Raw genomic sequence first — 16,502 nt, 5'->3', positions numbered from 1 at the left:
TACCAGTTTTATCTTTTTCAGTAAACAAAAATAAACCGGTGGTGGTCGGGCAGCCCGCAGACGGTCTGCATTAAACCAAGGGGTATTGTGACGCTCTGGACTAGCCAGGTAGTCACAGGTAGGCCCTTGCACAAACACCCTTCCCCTAATAAGGTAACAGCAGCCAACCTAAAAACCCTTGTCACCTCTCTCAGTGTTCAATGGTCACACCAGGGGGGCGGAGCCAGGCAGTTGGCCACGCCCACCGAGGAGTCCAGAGGGCCTGAGACAGGAAACAGTCAGTCAAGGTCAGGAGTTCAGTTTAGTCTAGAGTGTGTGGTGGAGTTGAAGTTCAAGTGCAGCAGGCCTGAGGCGTCAAGTCTGCAGTGGCAATACTGACCGGTGCCGGGGTCGTAGCCCTGGTACCACGGCAAGGAGGCAGACGGTGGTTGCCACCTGCAGTGGCCGGGAAGACGGCTGGTGGAACTGTAAGGGACTGGGACAGGGTAGTGGCCCGCCGTTACCGAACCGGGGAACTAACTGGAAACCGGAGCACTAGGAGGGGTACTCAGACCCAGAACGAGGTCCAGAAGCCACTGGACCACGTTGAATTCACTGAATAAGGTCTGGACCTTAGGTCATTTCCCGTCCCAAGACCCGAAAGACGGCAACAGCCCATCGAGGGGGATAGAAAGCCACCGCACAGGCAGAGAGATCCCATGGGCCAGCGCCTGCGGGCAAACGGGTTCCCCAACACACATAAAGCCGGGGAGCGGACTACCGTTGCTGAAGCATAGGCAGTCAAGTTCTACAAAAAGAGGTGCAGGAGAAAGGCGGGAACCACCAACCTGGTGGGGGACCAGACGCAGCCGGCTGCGGGCACCGACCACCATCCTTTTTGGTTTACCAGAGACTCCGGTGTATTTGTTAAAGTGAGTATGTGGCGCCCTGGACAAGCCAGGGGCCACAGAGAACAACACCTACACACCCCACACTCCCGGTCAGGCACACCGAATTCAGACACAAAACCCTTGTTGCCTTCCTCCAGGGGCTGATGTTCACACCAGGGGGTGGGCCAGGCGGTTGGTCCCGCCCACCGAGGACTTCACAGTCCTGGAGGCGGGAAAAGCAGACAGATTAGTTTTGGAGGTGAAAGTGAGAGGAAGGAGAAGTAGTAGTGGAGCAACTAACTGACAGCGTCCGGGTGTGTGGCCCGGGCGGTACAGCAAGGTTGGCAGACGGTGGTGACTGTCTGCAGGAGTGGCCTATCGGAGTTACCGTAAGGACGTGGACGGGCGGTGGCCCGGCGGTACCGGACTGGTATACAAAGAGAAGTCAGCACCATCTGGCAGGGGCTTACGGACCCCGGCAAGGCTAGGAGTCGCCGTGAATTTGCCGAATTCGTTAGTGAAGGGAACCTCCTGGGTTTCCCAACAGCCAAGTTCCGACAGAAGGCAACAGTCCAACCAGAAGAGGGAGACACCGCCACTGCCAAGGCAACCGTTTCTCAGGGCCAGAGCCTGCGGGCAAAAAGGGGCTCCTCCAGCCCATATCCAAGCTGGGGAGCGGGTTACCAGTGGGAACCGATCTGAACCATCTACCGTACATAGGTGCAGGGAAAGGCAGTCACCATCAACCTGCCGGGAGAAACAACACCGCAGCCATCTGTGGGACCCGTCCATCCAGCCGAGTGTTTTACCGAGAACTGTGTCCTCATCATTGGGCTGAGTGAGTACCACCGTGCCGTGCGGCACAGCGCTGCCCCCGCGACCCTGCACCTCACCAGGCCCCGTAACCCGCCTGCCATCCATCCCTACCCCATCACCGGGCCCCGGGACAACCAACCCCCTACCCACGGAGGGGAGAACTAACAACAAAGATGCTCCCTGTCACCGCTGCCGGGATCCCCGTCCAGAGCAGCGGTGGTGTCACCATTATCACCACAACCGTGGGTGGCGTCACGGACAATAAATCCCCACAATCAATCCCCTTTTCACTCACGGGCGAGGAACGCCGCTCGAGTCCCCGGGATCCGGCCCACCGCTCGAGCCACCACCGAGCAGCAGCAGCCGCTGCCGGACCCGAGCAGTGGGAGAGCGCAGCGTCCCCTCCTCCGCCCGCGACAAGTACAACAGTGCCCTCCACCGCACACCACCAACACGCCCGCACCTCGCAAACACCGGGTCCCGAAACCATCACCCCCTACCCACGGAGGGGTCAACACCAGTCTGCATAACACCGTGCCCGGGAGCCTAGTTAACGGCAGTGGTGGTGTCCACACTCACCACAACCCGTTGGTGGCGTCACGGACTTACATCCCTAAACACCACAGCCTCGGCCGTGAACCTCCCACACCAAAATCCCCTCACGTAGCGCCAGCCTCCCTTCAGAGTGACATGATACCCAGGTCTGGAGGCGCTCAAGCCACCCACCAAACGAGCCCGGATCCGAGCGGCTCGGCTGCGGCCGAGCGCGGGGCAGTACATGTACATACATTACATTACTGATCCTGGCTTTATTGATCCTGATTTATCTCCTGTATTATATATACCCCAGAGCTGCACTCCCACTGGTGGTCCCATTGTGTTTTGGGGAATACAGCAGGCAGTTGTGTGCCCCCTCTGCATTATCCTGGGGGCTGATGCCACTATTCAGCACATGAAGCCGGGTCGATGACACATTGATTGGTTCTGACTCGTGATTTTTGCCTCGGGCGCACAGCGTTTAGCTGGGTGGGTTCTGCGTTACATCTGATGATATTCTGCGCCCCCGTCATAATTAGATCCTGGAGGTTTACATAACATCATATACATGGTGTAAGCCTGGAGGAATGTTAACCAGCTGACACTCAGTCCGGAGGGGCTCTCTTCGGTTATGTACAGGCTGCTGGGCACAGCATTGTGTGTAGAGCTGGTGAAGTCTCGTGGGGTGCCCCTGGAACTTTTTTCATTTTTTATCATATACAGTCATATGAAAAAGTTTGGGCACCCCTATTAATGTTAACCTTCTTTCTTTATAACAATTTGGGTTTTTGCTATTTCAGTTTCATATATCTAATAACTGATGGACTGAGTAATATTTCTGGATTGAAATGAGGTTTATTGTACTAACAGAAAATGTGCAATCCGCATTTAAACTAAATTTGACCGGTGCAAAAGTATGGGCACCCTTATCAATTTCTTGATTTGAACACTCATAACTACTTTTTACTGACTTACTAAAGCAGTAAATTGGTTTTGTAACCTCATTGAGCTTTGAACTTCATAGGCAGGTGTATCCAATCACGAGAAAAGGTATTTAAGGTGGCCACTTGTAAGGTGTTCTCCTATTTGAATCTCCTATGAAGAGTGGCCTCATGGGCTCCTCAAAACAACTCTCAAATGATCTGAAAACAAAGATTATTCAACATAGTTGTTCAGGGGAAGGTACAAAAAGTTGTCTCAGAGATTTAAACTGTCAGTTTCTACTGTGAGGAACATAGAATGGAAATGGAAGAACACAGGTACAGTTCTTGTTAAGCCCAGAAGTGGCAGGCCAAGAAAAATATCAGAAAGGCAGAGAAGAAGAATGGTGAGAACAGTCAGGGACAATCCACAGACCACCTCCAAAGACCTGCAGCTTCATCTTGCTGCAGATGGTGTCAATGTGCATCGGTCAACAATACAGCGCACGTTGCACAAGGAGAAGCTGTATGGGAGAGTGATGCGAAAGAAGCCGTTGTGGAGACACGGGGCTCAGTGGGTGCTCTCGTCCACTAAAACCCGCCGCCTTTAGAAAAACACACCGTGGCTCAGGGCTCATCCCAACTGAACGCCGGCCTCCTTAACCGTGGGCGTAACAATACTCAGACAACACAGGGTGAGGGAACCACAATAATTAGACTTTATTGGATCCCCAAACAATTAACGGCACATAACACATAACCAGCAAAACACACAAATGTAACAGGCAACAGAGTCTCACCCTTCCGCTGGCTCACCAGGGATTAGAATGTCCTTGCCTCAGAGCTTCCAGGGCGCTTACTCCAATCCAGCAGCACCCCGCTTTCGGCGGGCACCCACCGAGAAAGGAATAGCGCCAGATTTAGGAAGCTGTGTGAGGTCTGCAAAGTCTGTAGCAGGTGACTGGATTGTCCCAACCTGAGTGTCCTCCTTAGGTAGTCTTGGTATGATGATATAATCCTGGCAGCCGGGGTCGAAATCCCTAGGCTGTGTATATGGTCTCCAACCGGAACCGAAGTCCCTAGATTGAAGCCATAAGATATCCTGATCCTCTAGTCAGCTCCAAAGAGCTTAGACTGGATCCATCAGCATCCATCAACAACCCCCTGGTGGCTTAAAGAAATCCCTTTTATAGCCACAGCCTTCCACTTGGATACACTGCGTCCTCATCGATTGGTTGGACAAGATCGCCTCTCCCATTGGATGAATCTCAAGCTGCATGGACAATGTTCATCCAAATGATGTCTACAGAAAGACTGAGGATATCTACATGAAGTCTGCAAGTCACAGACTCGACAATGGCTACTAAGGTAATCACATTAGCAATTTAGAACTACAATACAATGATTGCTCCGAAGGGTCTGGTCCCAAACAATAGTTTAGCAAACATGAGTTAACACAAAAGAACAATACATCTGGCTGAATGTTAAGAAACTTTAACCCATGAGAGTCCATGTCGTCACAGCCGTTTCTGCAAGCACGCCACAAACAGAGTCACCTGAGGTATGCAAAAGCACATTTGGACAAGCCAGTTACATTTTGGAAGAAGGTCCTGTGGACTGATGAAACAAAGATTGAGTTGTTTGGTCATAGAAAAAGGCGTTATGCTTGGAGGCAAAAAACACGGCATTCCAAGAAAAGCACTTGCTACCCACAGTAAAATTTGGTGGAGGTTCCATCATGCTTTGGGGCTGTGTGGCCAATGCCGGCACCGGGAATCTTGTTAAAGTTGGGGGTCGAATGGATTCAACTCAGTATCAGCAGATTCTTGACAATAATGTCCAAGAATCAGTGACGAAGTTGAAGTTACGCAGGGGATGGATATTTCAGCAAGACAATGATCCAAAACACCGCTCCAAATCTATTCAGGCATTCATGCAGAGGAACAATTACAATGTTCTGGAATGGCCATCCCAGTCTCCAGACCTGAATATCATTGAAAATCTGTGGGATGATGTGAAGCGGCTGTCCATGCTCGACGACCATCAAACTTAACTGAACTGGAATTGTTTTGTAAACAGGAATGGTCAAATCTACCTTCATCCAGGATCCAGGAACTCATTAAAAGCTACAGGAAGCGACTAGAGGCTGTGATTACTGCAAAAGGAGGATCTACAAAATATTAATGTCACTTTTATGTTGAGGTGCCCATACTTTTGCACCGGTCAAATTTTGTTTAAATGCGGATTGCACATTTTCTGTTAGTACAATAAACCTCATTTCAATGCAGAAATATTACTCAGTCCATCAGTTATTAGATATATGAAACAGAAATAGCAAAAACCCAAATTGTTACAAAGACAAAAGGTTAACACTAATAGGGGTGCCCAAACTTTTTCATATGACTGTATCTGTAGCAGCAGCTTCCTATCGGCTGCTGCACTTTACAGAGCTCTTTCTAGTACATCCATCTGTATAGCTCAGATCTGGAGTGTGGGATTTCAGCTCTGAGGCCGCGCTGTATTAGTTCAGCAGGGCACCTTTCCATTCTCACATTACTTCCCAGCGATGGATCCCGCGGTTTCGTCCGGAACATTCCAGGTGAATTGTAACATAAATATTTTTTTCTTGTAAATACAAAAATCAAACATCGAAAGTGATTACAAAATGTTTACGCAGCTTCTCCCATGAAAAATATTATTCCCGGCCTCACCCTTCACTTAACCCTTTATGCTCCTAAATCCACCCTCCTCTGGAAAATGGGAAGATGAAAGCGGATGGCTATTATTGATGACTCTTACGTACATGCGCCTCCGTAGAAAACCTGGAGAAAAGCGTCAGCTTTCTTCCCTCGTCCCCCACAAGACGCTAATGTGCGACCCGAACTGCTCGGATCCGGGGTTGCTGTGGCTCGAGGGTCCCCGGACCCGGGGCTCAGCGGCCTCTCAATTTAAAAAGGGGGGGGGGTTATTTAGAAGGGATAGTTTGTGACGCCACCCATGGTTCGCGGCAAGGGGAGTACCGCCGCTGCCGATGGGAGTATCCGGGGCTGATGGAGCGGGGGCAGCTAGATGGTGATCCCTCCATGGGTAGGGGAGGCCCCGGGACTCTGGAGGAAGGTTGGTGGATGGTGCAGGGTCTTGCGCAGGCAGGCAGGACGCAGGGAGGGCAGTGTACTCACTCAGGATGTGTAGATGTTGGTGCGACCATTAAGTAGACTCTGACACAGGAGTAAACCAAGTCTCTGGGTGCCGCTGCCACTCTCGGAAGCTCGTCCGGGAATCCGTCCCAACTGGTATTGCTGGTGGTCCGGAGCCTGCCTCCATGCACTATTGTGTAGATGTTCCTGAGTGACCCTTCAGACTGAAGCTGTCCGGGTCCCGCTCCCTATAATTAAATAGAGGAGCTGTGCTCTCGATGGCTGACACTTGGGATCTCAGTGGGCCGCATAAGCTGGAAAGCCCTATCCCCCTCACTGTGTTGGAGCCTTTGATCTCTGAGCTCTTGGGGAAAGTTCATAGAGAGACTATCCTCCACAGGTTAATTACCACGTTGCGTGAAGCTACTCTCTGATCTAGGGTCCTGTACCCCGCTGTGCTCGGTATCGGTCCGGTTACTGGACTTTCTGGTGCCGACTGTTCTCCAAAACCACGTCTGGGCACCCTTTGCAATGCCCTGTGACCCGGTCTCCGACTACTCCGGTCCCAGACCACACAGGGAGCGCCAACTCCCTCAGCTCCTCACTCTCTGAGGGCTACTACACATCTGACCTAATCCCTCCCACCATCCTGCCTGACCCCTAGGCGGGTGGCCCTATTCCAGCTAGACCACCCACTGGTGTGCCTGACAGGGTGTGGTGTGAGGTGTGGCTAGGATTTGAGTGCTGATGGAGCAATACCACTAGTTAGGATCCCAGGACCATGGAGGATGGGTTCTGCACCATAAGGAAAGGAGTGCAGTTCCCTGTGACACCCTGATAAGATCAGGGGCGTCACCCTAACCCTCCTTAAGGTGCAAATATCAATCTAATAAGTTCAGAAACAGTCCAGATTATCATGCTCTCTAAGGATCCTTCACACAACCGTGCACATCACCAGCGTTTGGCACTGTCCGTGGTGAAGGCGCGCATGTCTGTGTGTTTGCCGTGTGCTGTCCTTGTGCTATCCGTGTGACACCCAGACAGCACACAGACAACATGAGCTTGTATACTTCCCTGTTCCCGGCGCTGCTGTCTCCCGCGCTGCTATTACTTCTGGGTCCATGCTGAGTGCAGTGAATATTCATGAGCTTAATGAGCGGTCCGAAAGCAACAGCAGCACCGGAGACAGGAAGTATAAAAATTTTTTTTTTTTTAGGTGACTGATGTCACACAGATCACATCAGAGTCCGATACATGTGACACCCATGTTGCCGGAAGAAAATGGACATTACTCATACTAGAGACACGGATTTGTGAAGGAGGCCTAACTCTTGATCTGCTTTAGGTTGTGCCTCTTCATCAGGAAATTACCAGCACTATATGTGCAGGAACTTCCTTTCTCTCGCTTCTCAGCATGTATTGCTTCTGCCAGTGTCCAATGTGTGAAAATGGACGTCACATGTAACAGAGACACGGATGTGAAGGAGGCCTAACTCTTGATCTGCTTTGGGAAGTGCCTCTTCATCAGGAGATTACCAACACTACAGGTGCAGGAACCTCCTTTCTCTCACTTCCCAGCATGTATTGCTTCTGCCAGTGTCCAATATGTGAAAATGGACATCACATGTAATGAAGGCACAGATGCGTGGAGGCCTAAGTCTTGATATGCTTTGGGTGGCACCTCTTCATCAGGACATTACCAGCACTACAGGTGCAGGAACTTCCTTTCTCTCGCTTCTCAGCATGTATTGCTTCTGCTAGTATCCAATGTGTGAAAACGAATGTCACACATACCGGAGACACGGATGTGAAGGAGGCCTAACTCTTGATCTGCTTTGGGTGGTGCCTCTTCATCAGGAAATTACCAGCACTATATGTGCAGGAACTTCCTTTCTCTCACTTCCCAACATGTATTGCTTGTGCCAGTGTCCAATATGTGAAAATGGACGTCACATGTAACGGAGACACAGATGTGTGAAGGAGGCCTAACTCTTGATTTGCTTTGGGTGGATCCTCTTCATCAGGACATTACCAGCACTACAGGTGCAGGAACCTCCTTTCTCTCGCTTCTCAGCATGTATTGCTTCTGCCAGTATCCAATGTGTGAAAACCAACGCCACACATACTGGAGACACGGATGTGAAGGAGGCCTAACTCTTGATCTGTCTTTGGTGATGCCTCTTCATCATGCAATTACCAGCACTATATGTGCAGGAATTTTCTTTCTCTCACTTCCCAGCATGTATTGCTTCTGCCAGTGTCCAATATGTGAAAATGGACATGTAATGAAGGCACAGATGCGTGGAGGCCTAACTCTTGATCTGCTTTAGGTTGTGCCTCTTCATCAGGAGTTTACCAGCACTACAGGTGCAGGAACTTCCTTTCTCTCGCTTCTCACCATGTATTGCTTCTGCCAGTGTCCAATGTGTGAAAACGAATGTCACACATACCTGAGACACGGATGTGTGAAGGAGGCCTAACTCTTGATCTGCTTTGGGGGGTGCCTTTTTAATAGGAAATTACCAGTACTATAGGTGCAGGAACTTCCTTTCTCTCACTTACCAGCATGAATTGCTTCTGCATCTTTGTTTTGACTGTTTGGTCCTGTTCAAAAATAAATCCTCAATTTCAAAACAGATTACAGCAGGGCTGTGCATGATTGACAGCTACATTATGTTCAAAGCACAGAGGGAAAATATCTGCAGTCTGTGCTTGATATAGATCAAAGTAGGAGGAGAAGGTCACAGGTCTGCATGTGATAGATCAGAAACAAAACGTAATCATTTATTTATTTTATTTATCTTAGTCATATAGCACACTCATATTCCGCAGCACTGTACATACATCATCATCACTGTCCCCATTGGGACTCACAATCTAAGTTCCCTATCACTACGTCTTTGGTGCTGGGAAAGAAACCCAGGTAAAGACAGAGAGAAAATCCGAATGCGCGGCTTATTCAGGTCACAGAACACGTTGTTACTGAGCTGTAACTCGGCTTTCTTAAGAGTCAGCAACAGTTATATACTAAATACCAAAGAAAAAATCAGCAATGTTGTGATATATAAAAAGTAAGGTTTATTTAACCCATAAAACCAAGGCTGGCTGACCCATAGGTGCAAAAATAGTCACAAAAAACACTCCGGCAACGCATTTCTGGCCTCCACAGCCCTTAGTCTTAGCTTGGCCAGAAACGCGTTGTCGGAGTGTTTTTTGTGACTATTTTTGCGCCTATGGGTCAGCCAGCCTTGGCTTTGTGGATTGTATAAACATTACTTTTTATATATCACAACATTGCTGACATTTTCTTGGAGTTTTGCTATTGTTGAGTTTTCCTCCGTGCACTGGACAGGTGAGAAGAATACTCCTCTCTCTTTCTAACAGTTTTACATTGTATAATTACTGAACTTTCCCACTGACATCAGCGGTCTCAGAATCTATTATTGCTGTCCCATATCCGCCTGTCATGGGGCATGTACTGATAGAACATGGGCTCCTAGGCTGGCCGTCAGACTTGAGACCCTGCGATGTCCCTTATCTCAGAGATAGCCTAGATGGTAGCCAGGTCCGAGCCCTCAGTGTGACCCTGTCTCCTGTATGAGCCCTGATCTTCTTCCCCCCTTCACCCAGGGAGCAGGCCAGAAACCCAGAAACAATACCCCACAAAAAAGACACAGAGAAGGGAGAACGAAACCTCATACACACTGCACCCAAACACAAAAGAGAGACAATATGTGTACAGGGGAATAAAGAAACGGGTAGAGAACAAACTCACAACAGGGAAAAGTTCACACCTCACAGAAAAGCAACTGTAGTTCACCATGAACGGAATAACCACTGAGACCGGAATCGTTGAAGCTATCCTCGGCGGTCTCCTGCTACACTCCCCAGTCTTAAATAGGAAGAGCCCAGCTGTGGATAGTAATTAGCAACCTGACTCTCAGAAGAGTTGCTCTCTGCTCCAAAAAGGATACTCCTGCACTGCTTGGAGCAGTGAAACAACTCAGCCGACGCCCAGCAGAGCTGAGTATTTAAGAGCAACAGGTTGCATGTCGGACTCTGCAATGTGAACAGAGTTCGACACCGTAGAGTAGTAATCCGTCTGTGTAGATCCGGATGCCGACCTTTCAGTCTGATCACTAGAAGTCGGGTGAGTAGACGGAAGTTTTACTGGAGTCATTGCGTTTGACAAATAAAAAATAGAAAAATCTCCTCATGGTCATCATGCGGTGCCCAATTTGGGCATTGGGTTCAGATAAATGGTTGAGCCCATTGAAGGCATAGAATTGAAGGAAAACTGTCACGATGTGACTATGGGTGTCACGCCCGGTACAAGTGGTCTCCCAGCGAACGGCGCAACTCAGCAGAAATGCCTGGGTGGGAGGGTAGAACCCCCGAAGAGCAACCCTACAGTAAGGGTACACAATGCAATGGTAGTGTCATGCGATGTTCAGCTTTGCATTCGCTGGTTGTCATGGTGGCGTCGGACTCTGTTCACACCGCAGAGTCTGACAAGCAGCCTGAGATCTCTTAGTTGCACAGCCTGTCATGGACGTCGGCTATGTTTTGCTTCACTGCTCTCCAGTACAGCAGGAGTTAATTCCTGCTGGCTTGTGCACTGCAGCTAGGAGCTCAGGCTGCTAATGACCACTCACAGCCGCCTTCACCCTTAATAAGGTTCTGGATCCTGTTGCTGGCCGCCGGATATAGCTTCAGCGTTGCTCCTGCGTATCGTGCCTTATTGTTGTGATCCAGAACTCGGTGACCTGTTGTGTGCTGTGGAAATATCCCCGTTGTTAGTTTATTTCCTCCTGGGTTTGTACTGTCTCTCCCCTGTGTCTGATTGCAGTGTGCATGAGTTTGGTTATGAAAAATTGACTCTTCAGAGAGGAAGAGGATTTGAACGCTAGCGCCACCTATTGGAAGTTGCAATCCTAAAGGTCAATATTGACCCTTTAATGAGCCTTGTGATATATCTTAGGATATAAGTGAAACCTGATTCTATACTTGCAAAATCCTGTTTTGGGGTGTTGCCCTTCCTAATTTGGCTGTGTGTATGGAGTGGGAGAGGTCTGCATACACGGTGTTAAAATTTACAAAAAAGTTACAATTGTCTGGTGCACTACAAAAAAAACACCATAACCAAAGGGGGAACACCGGTGGATAGTATAACAACGGGGGGCCCTGGTGCTACGAAGGGGGAAAATGGGACAATGCCTGCACTCACCTGTAGCTGTACCCTGCACTCATAGGCAAGCCCTATACAGATTCCACACCTGTTGCCGAGCAGGATACCTGAAACCCTAGGAAAACCCTGCAGTAACCCTGGCTAATGAGTTGGCAGGTGAGGATCGCTAGTCCCACCACTGCACTAATACAATACAAGGGAAACGTAGATACACAGGGTGAAAAGGTTACAACACAAACTGCATGGCTGGAGCTAGACTCCAAGGCAGCAGATGGATGGGCTCAGGTCAGAACCCCAGCAGCTCCTTCCACCTAGGCGGCCAGGACAGAATGGATTCCATCAACACCAATGGTTGATGGGAAGTTCCACTACTTAATGGTAATGGGAAAAGACAGAAAATGAAGGAACATTTAAAGGCCAATTATAAAAATATCAACTTTACTGAGTACAAAATTTTTTAAACAAAATCCTAATTTTTTCAAAATTACAATATGATGGTGCTAGATGTTATAATGGATGAAAACCCACATATTACTGAGGGACCAAGGCAACTAACACAAGAATAATGGGAAGTCCAAAAAGGGGCTATATATATATATATATATATATATATATATATATATATATATATATATATATATATATATATGTATATATATATATATATATACAGTGCCTACAAGTAGTCTTCAACCCCCTGCAGATTTAGCAGGTTTGATAAGATGCAAATAAGTTAGAGCCTGCAAACTTCAAACAAGAGCAGGATTTATTAACAGATGCATAAATCTTACAAACCAACAAGTTATGTTGCTCAGTTAAATTTTAATAAAATTTCAACATAAAAGTGTGGGTCAATTATTATTCAACCCCTAGGTTTAATATTTTGTGGAATAACCCTTGTTTGCAATTACAGCTAATAATCGTCTTTTATAAGACCTGATCAGGCCGGCACAGGTCTCTGGAGTTATCTTGGCCCACTCCTCCATGCAGATCTTCTCCAAGTTATCTAGGTTCTTTGGGTGTCTCATGTGGACTTTAATCTTGAGCTCCTTCCACAAGTTTTCAATTGGGTTAAGGTCAGGAGACTGACTAGGCCACTGCAACACCTTGATTTTTTCCCTCTTGAACCAGGCCTTGGTTTTCTTGGCTGTGTGCTTTGGGTCGTTGTCTTGTTGGAAGATGAAAGGACGACCCATCTTAAGATCCTTGATGGAGGGGCGGAGGTTCTTGGCCAAAATCTCCAGGTAGGCCATGCTATCTATCTTCCCTTGGATGCGGACCAGATGGCCAGGCCCCTTGGCTGAGAAACAGCCCCACAGCATGATGCTGCCACCACCATGCTTGACTGTAGGGATGGTATTCTTGGGGTCGTATGCAGTGCCATCCAGTCTCCAAACGTCACGTGTGCGGTTGGCACCAAAGATCTCGATCTTGGTCTCATCAGACCAGAGAACCTTGAACCAGTCTGTCTCAGAGTCCTCCAAGTGATCATGAGCAAACTGTAGACGAGCCTTGACATGACGCTTTGAAAGTAAAGGTACCTTACGGGCTCGTCTGGAACGGAGACCATTGCGGTGGAGTACGTTACTTATGGTATTGACTGAAACCAATGTCCCCACTGCCATGAGATCTTCCCGGAGCTCCTTCCTTGTTGTCCTTGGGTTAGCCTTGACTCTTCGGACAAGCCTGGCCTCGGCACGGGTGGAAACTTTCAAAGGCTGTCCAGGCCGTGGAAGGCTAACAGTAGTTCCATAAGCCTTCCACTTCCGGATGATGCTCCCAACAGTGGAGACAGGTAGGCCTAACTCCTTGGAAAGGGTTTTGTACCCCTTGCCAGCCTTGTGACCCTCCACGATCTTGTCTCTGATGGCCTTGGAATGCTCCTTTGTCTTTCCCATGTTGACCAAGTATGAATGCCGTTCACAAGTTTGGGGAGGGTCTTAATTAGTCAGAAAAGGCTGGAAAAAGAGATAATTAATCCAAACATGTGAAGCTCATTGTTCTTTGTGCCTGAAATACTTCTTAATACTTTAGGGGAACCAAACAGAATTCTTGTGGTTTGAGGGGTTGAATAATAAATGACCCTCTGAATAAACTTTTCACAATTTAAAAAAAAAAATAAAAAAAGAAATAACATTCTTTTTTGCTGCATTTCACACTTTCAGGCTGATCTACAGTCCAAATGTCACAATGCCAAGTTAATTCCGAATGTGTAAACCTGCTAAATCTGCAGGGGGTTGAATACTACTTGTAGGCACTGTATATATATATATATATATATATATATATATATATATATATATATATATATATGTAATATCATGTAGCTGACATAAAAGCCTCTAGCCGCTATGAAATCCAGAAAGGATTTTAGCTTAATACATCCAATTCCGTACAACTGACCATGTCAGTCTAAATATATCTATGAGGCGGCATAAATAGTCAGCAAAGATAGATCAATCGCCCAGAGGCTTACTCATAACTCAAGCAGTGGTCAATCAATAGTCCCACACCAACATGAAAGACCCTCCAACGCGCGTTTCGCGGAACAATAGATGTTTTGTTCTCATTACTGTTGCTGCCCTCGGACTTCTAGGGTCAGTGAGGTCCTGAATGGTCCCCTCACTGTGCAGATGTTTAGCAGGCCTGCTTGAAGTGTTTTCCTGACCTAGGGCTCTGTGCCCAGTCGGTGCTATGGTTCCGGGAGTACTTTGTCGGACTGAACCGGCAACACCACGCCTGGGCCCTCAGGTCACTGTTACACCCCGTGTCAGAGCAGTCGCATCCGTCCCCTCTCTCCTACTCTCCTCACTCCTGTCTGACTGTCTGTTTGTCCCCTCCCACCTGGTCGTTGTCTAGTGGACTGGACCGGCTCCACCCATGGGTGGTTATCCATTGGGTCCAATTCTAGTCTGTCACCAGTCTGTGGATGGGGGAAAACAGGGATTTTAATGTGTTTTGCTGTTACCGGCACTGGTCTTCCAGGTCCATGGGGATAAGCCCTGCATCTTTGACAGGATAGAGTACCTTGTAGTGCCCTGAAAGGTTCAGGGGCGCTACACATCCAGCTCAACCCCTGCCTTAGCGTAACTACCTCTTGGAGCTACTCCGGTAAAAGTGGAAGAGAAGTGAACCTGAAGGTGATCGTCAAAGACTTTGTGTGCTGAATGCTATATCAAGACAACACACTTAAGCTTTGTACCTGTTATCTCACTTGTAAAGTTGCAAAGAACTGTTGAAAATGGACTCTTGGCCTCGGTGTCTGTCTTTACTGCGGATGGGACCTGGTTCGCCAATGGCAGCGGCAACATGCGGCCTAGTAAAAGTTACGACCTGCACCACACAAGTCCACGCACTCAACCGGGTCCACAACTACAACGGGTACTGCGCCTCGCCCGCGACTGCCACGCCGGGCTGCCCTCACACAACGCTGTTATTGAGCGGTATATACAGGTTGAACGCATTATGGACTGGCGGGTTAATCTCCGTATACTTCAGGCGGATAGATGTCAGTGTGACGAGCTCTGCTCGTAGCTGCTGTTTTGGACAGGAGTTGGATCGGCTCGGTGGCCTCTTCACGGTTTGCTGGGAAAGGCTTGGCTCGGCCTCTGCAGACACATGTTTCTCATTAGACTCGGTTTGGTTTCAGAACATGCAGAGGTCGAGGGATCACACATTTACAGCTGATCCTTCTCCGCAGATGTTCAGGAAGACATTCAGAAGAAAACAGGTTTTATGCTGAATTAAACAGCGGGAGAGCTCACTATAACGAGAAGATTACATACAGTAAGAGGATATATACAGATCACATAAAGCCGAAAGTTCATAAATCATCTTTAAAATTCTATCTAGCTGTGTCTTGTCTATATCTTATTCAGGACAGATGATCGATGACTGACACAGAGGAGCTGCAACTGTGTGAAGAGTCAGCAACCATGGATGAGCGACGCTGAATGGTTGTAATAAGTATAAGAAGTGTTCGTCAATGTGTTTGGGCTGCACCATTCTCCAAGGTCTGCAGATTACAATCTGTAAGCAGATTCCTCCACCCACCTTTTCCTCTCGACTCTTTATTTTATTATTTATGGCTTTAATAAAAATGTAAGTCACATGAGTCAGACTGACGGAGCAAAGGGAAAGGGGCGCGCAATAGATGAGTTTATATACACTGGTTACTAACAAGAAAAACGAAAGAAAAATAACTGAAAAACAAACAAAAACTGCTATAAACATGAAATAAAGTAAAATAAAGTATAGTAGTTATATTCTTGTACATAGGAGCAGTATTATAGTAGTTATATTCCTGTACATAGGGGCAGTATTATAGTAGTTATATTCTTGTACATAGGGGGCAGTATTATAGTAGTTATATTCTTGTACATAGGGGCAGTATTATAGTAGTTATATTCTTGTACATAGGGGCAGTATTATAGTAGTTATATTCTTGTACATAGGGGCAGTATTATAGTAGTTATATTCTTGTACATAGGGGCAGTATTATAGTAGTTATATTCTTGTACATAGGGGCAGTATTATAGTAGTTATATTCTTGTACATAGGGGCAGTATTATAGTAGTTATATTCTTGTACATAGGGGCAGTATTATAGTAGTTATATTCTTGTACATAGGGGCAGTATTATAGTAGTTATATTCTTGTACATAGGGGCAGTATTATAGTAGTTATATTCTTGTACATAGGGGCAGTATTATAGTAGTTATATTCTTGTACATAGGGGCAGTATTATAGTAGTTATATTCTTGTACATAGGAGCAGTATTATAGTAGTTATATTCTTGTACATAGGGGCAGTATTATAGTAGTTATATTCTTGTACATAGGGGCAGTGTTATAGTAGTTATATTCTTGTACATAGGGGGCAGTATTATAGTAGTTATATTCTTGTACATAGGGGGCAGTATATAGTAGTTATATTCTTGTATATAGGGAGCAGTATTATAGTAGTTATATTCTTGTACATAGGGGGCAGTATTATAGTAGTTATATTCTTGTACATAGGGGGCAGTATTATAGTAG

This window comes from Anomaloglossus baeobatrachus, chromosome 3, assembly GCF_048569485.1.
Source record: "Anomaloglossus baeobatrachus isolate aAnoBae1 chromosome 3, aAnoBae1.hap1, whole genome shotgun sequence".
Classification (NCBI taxonomy): domain Eukaryota; kingdom Metazoa; phylum Chordata; class Amphibia; order Anura; family Aromobatidae; genus Anomaloglossus; species Anomaloglossus baeobatrachus.
The sequence above is the reverse complement of the archived record's forward strand: the minus strand, read 5'-3'. Positions refer to the sequence as shown.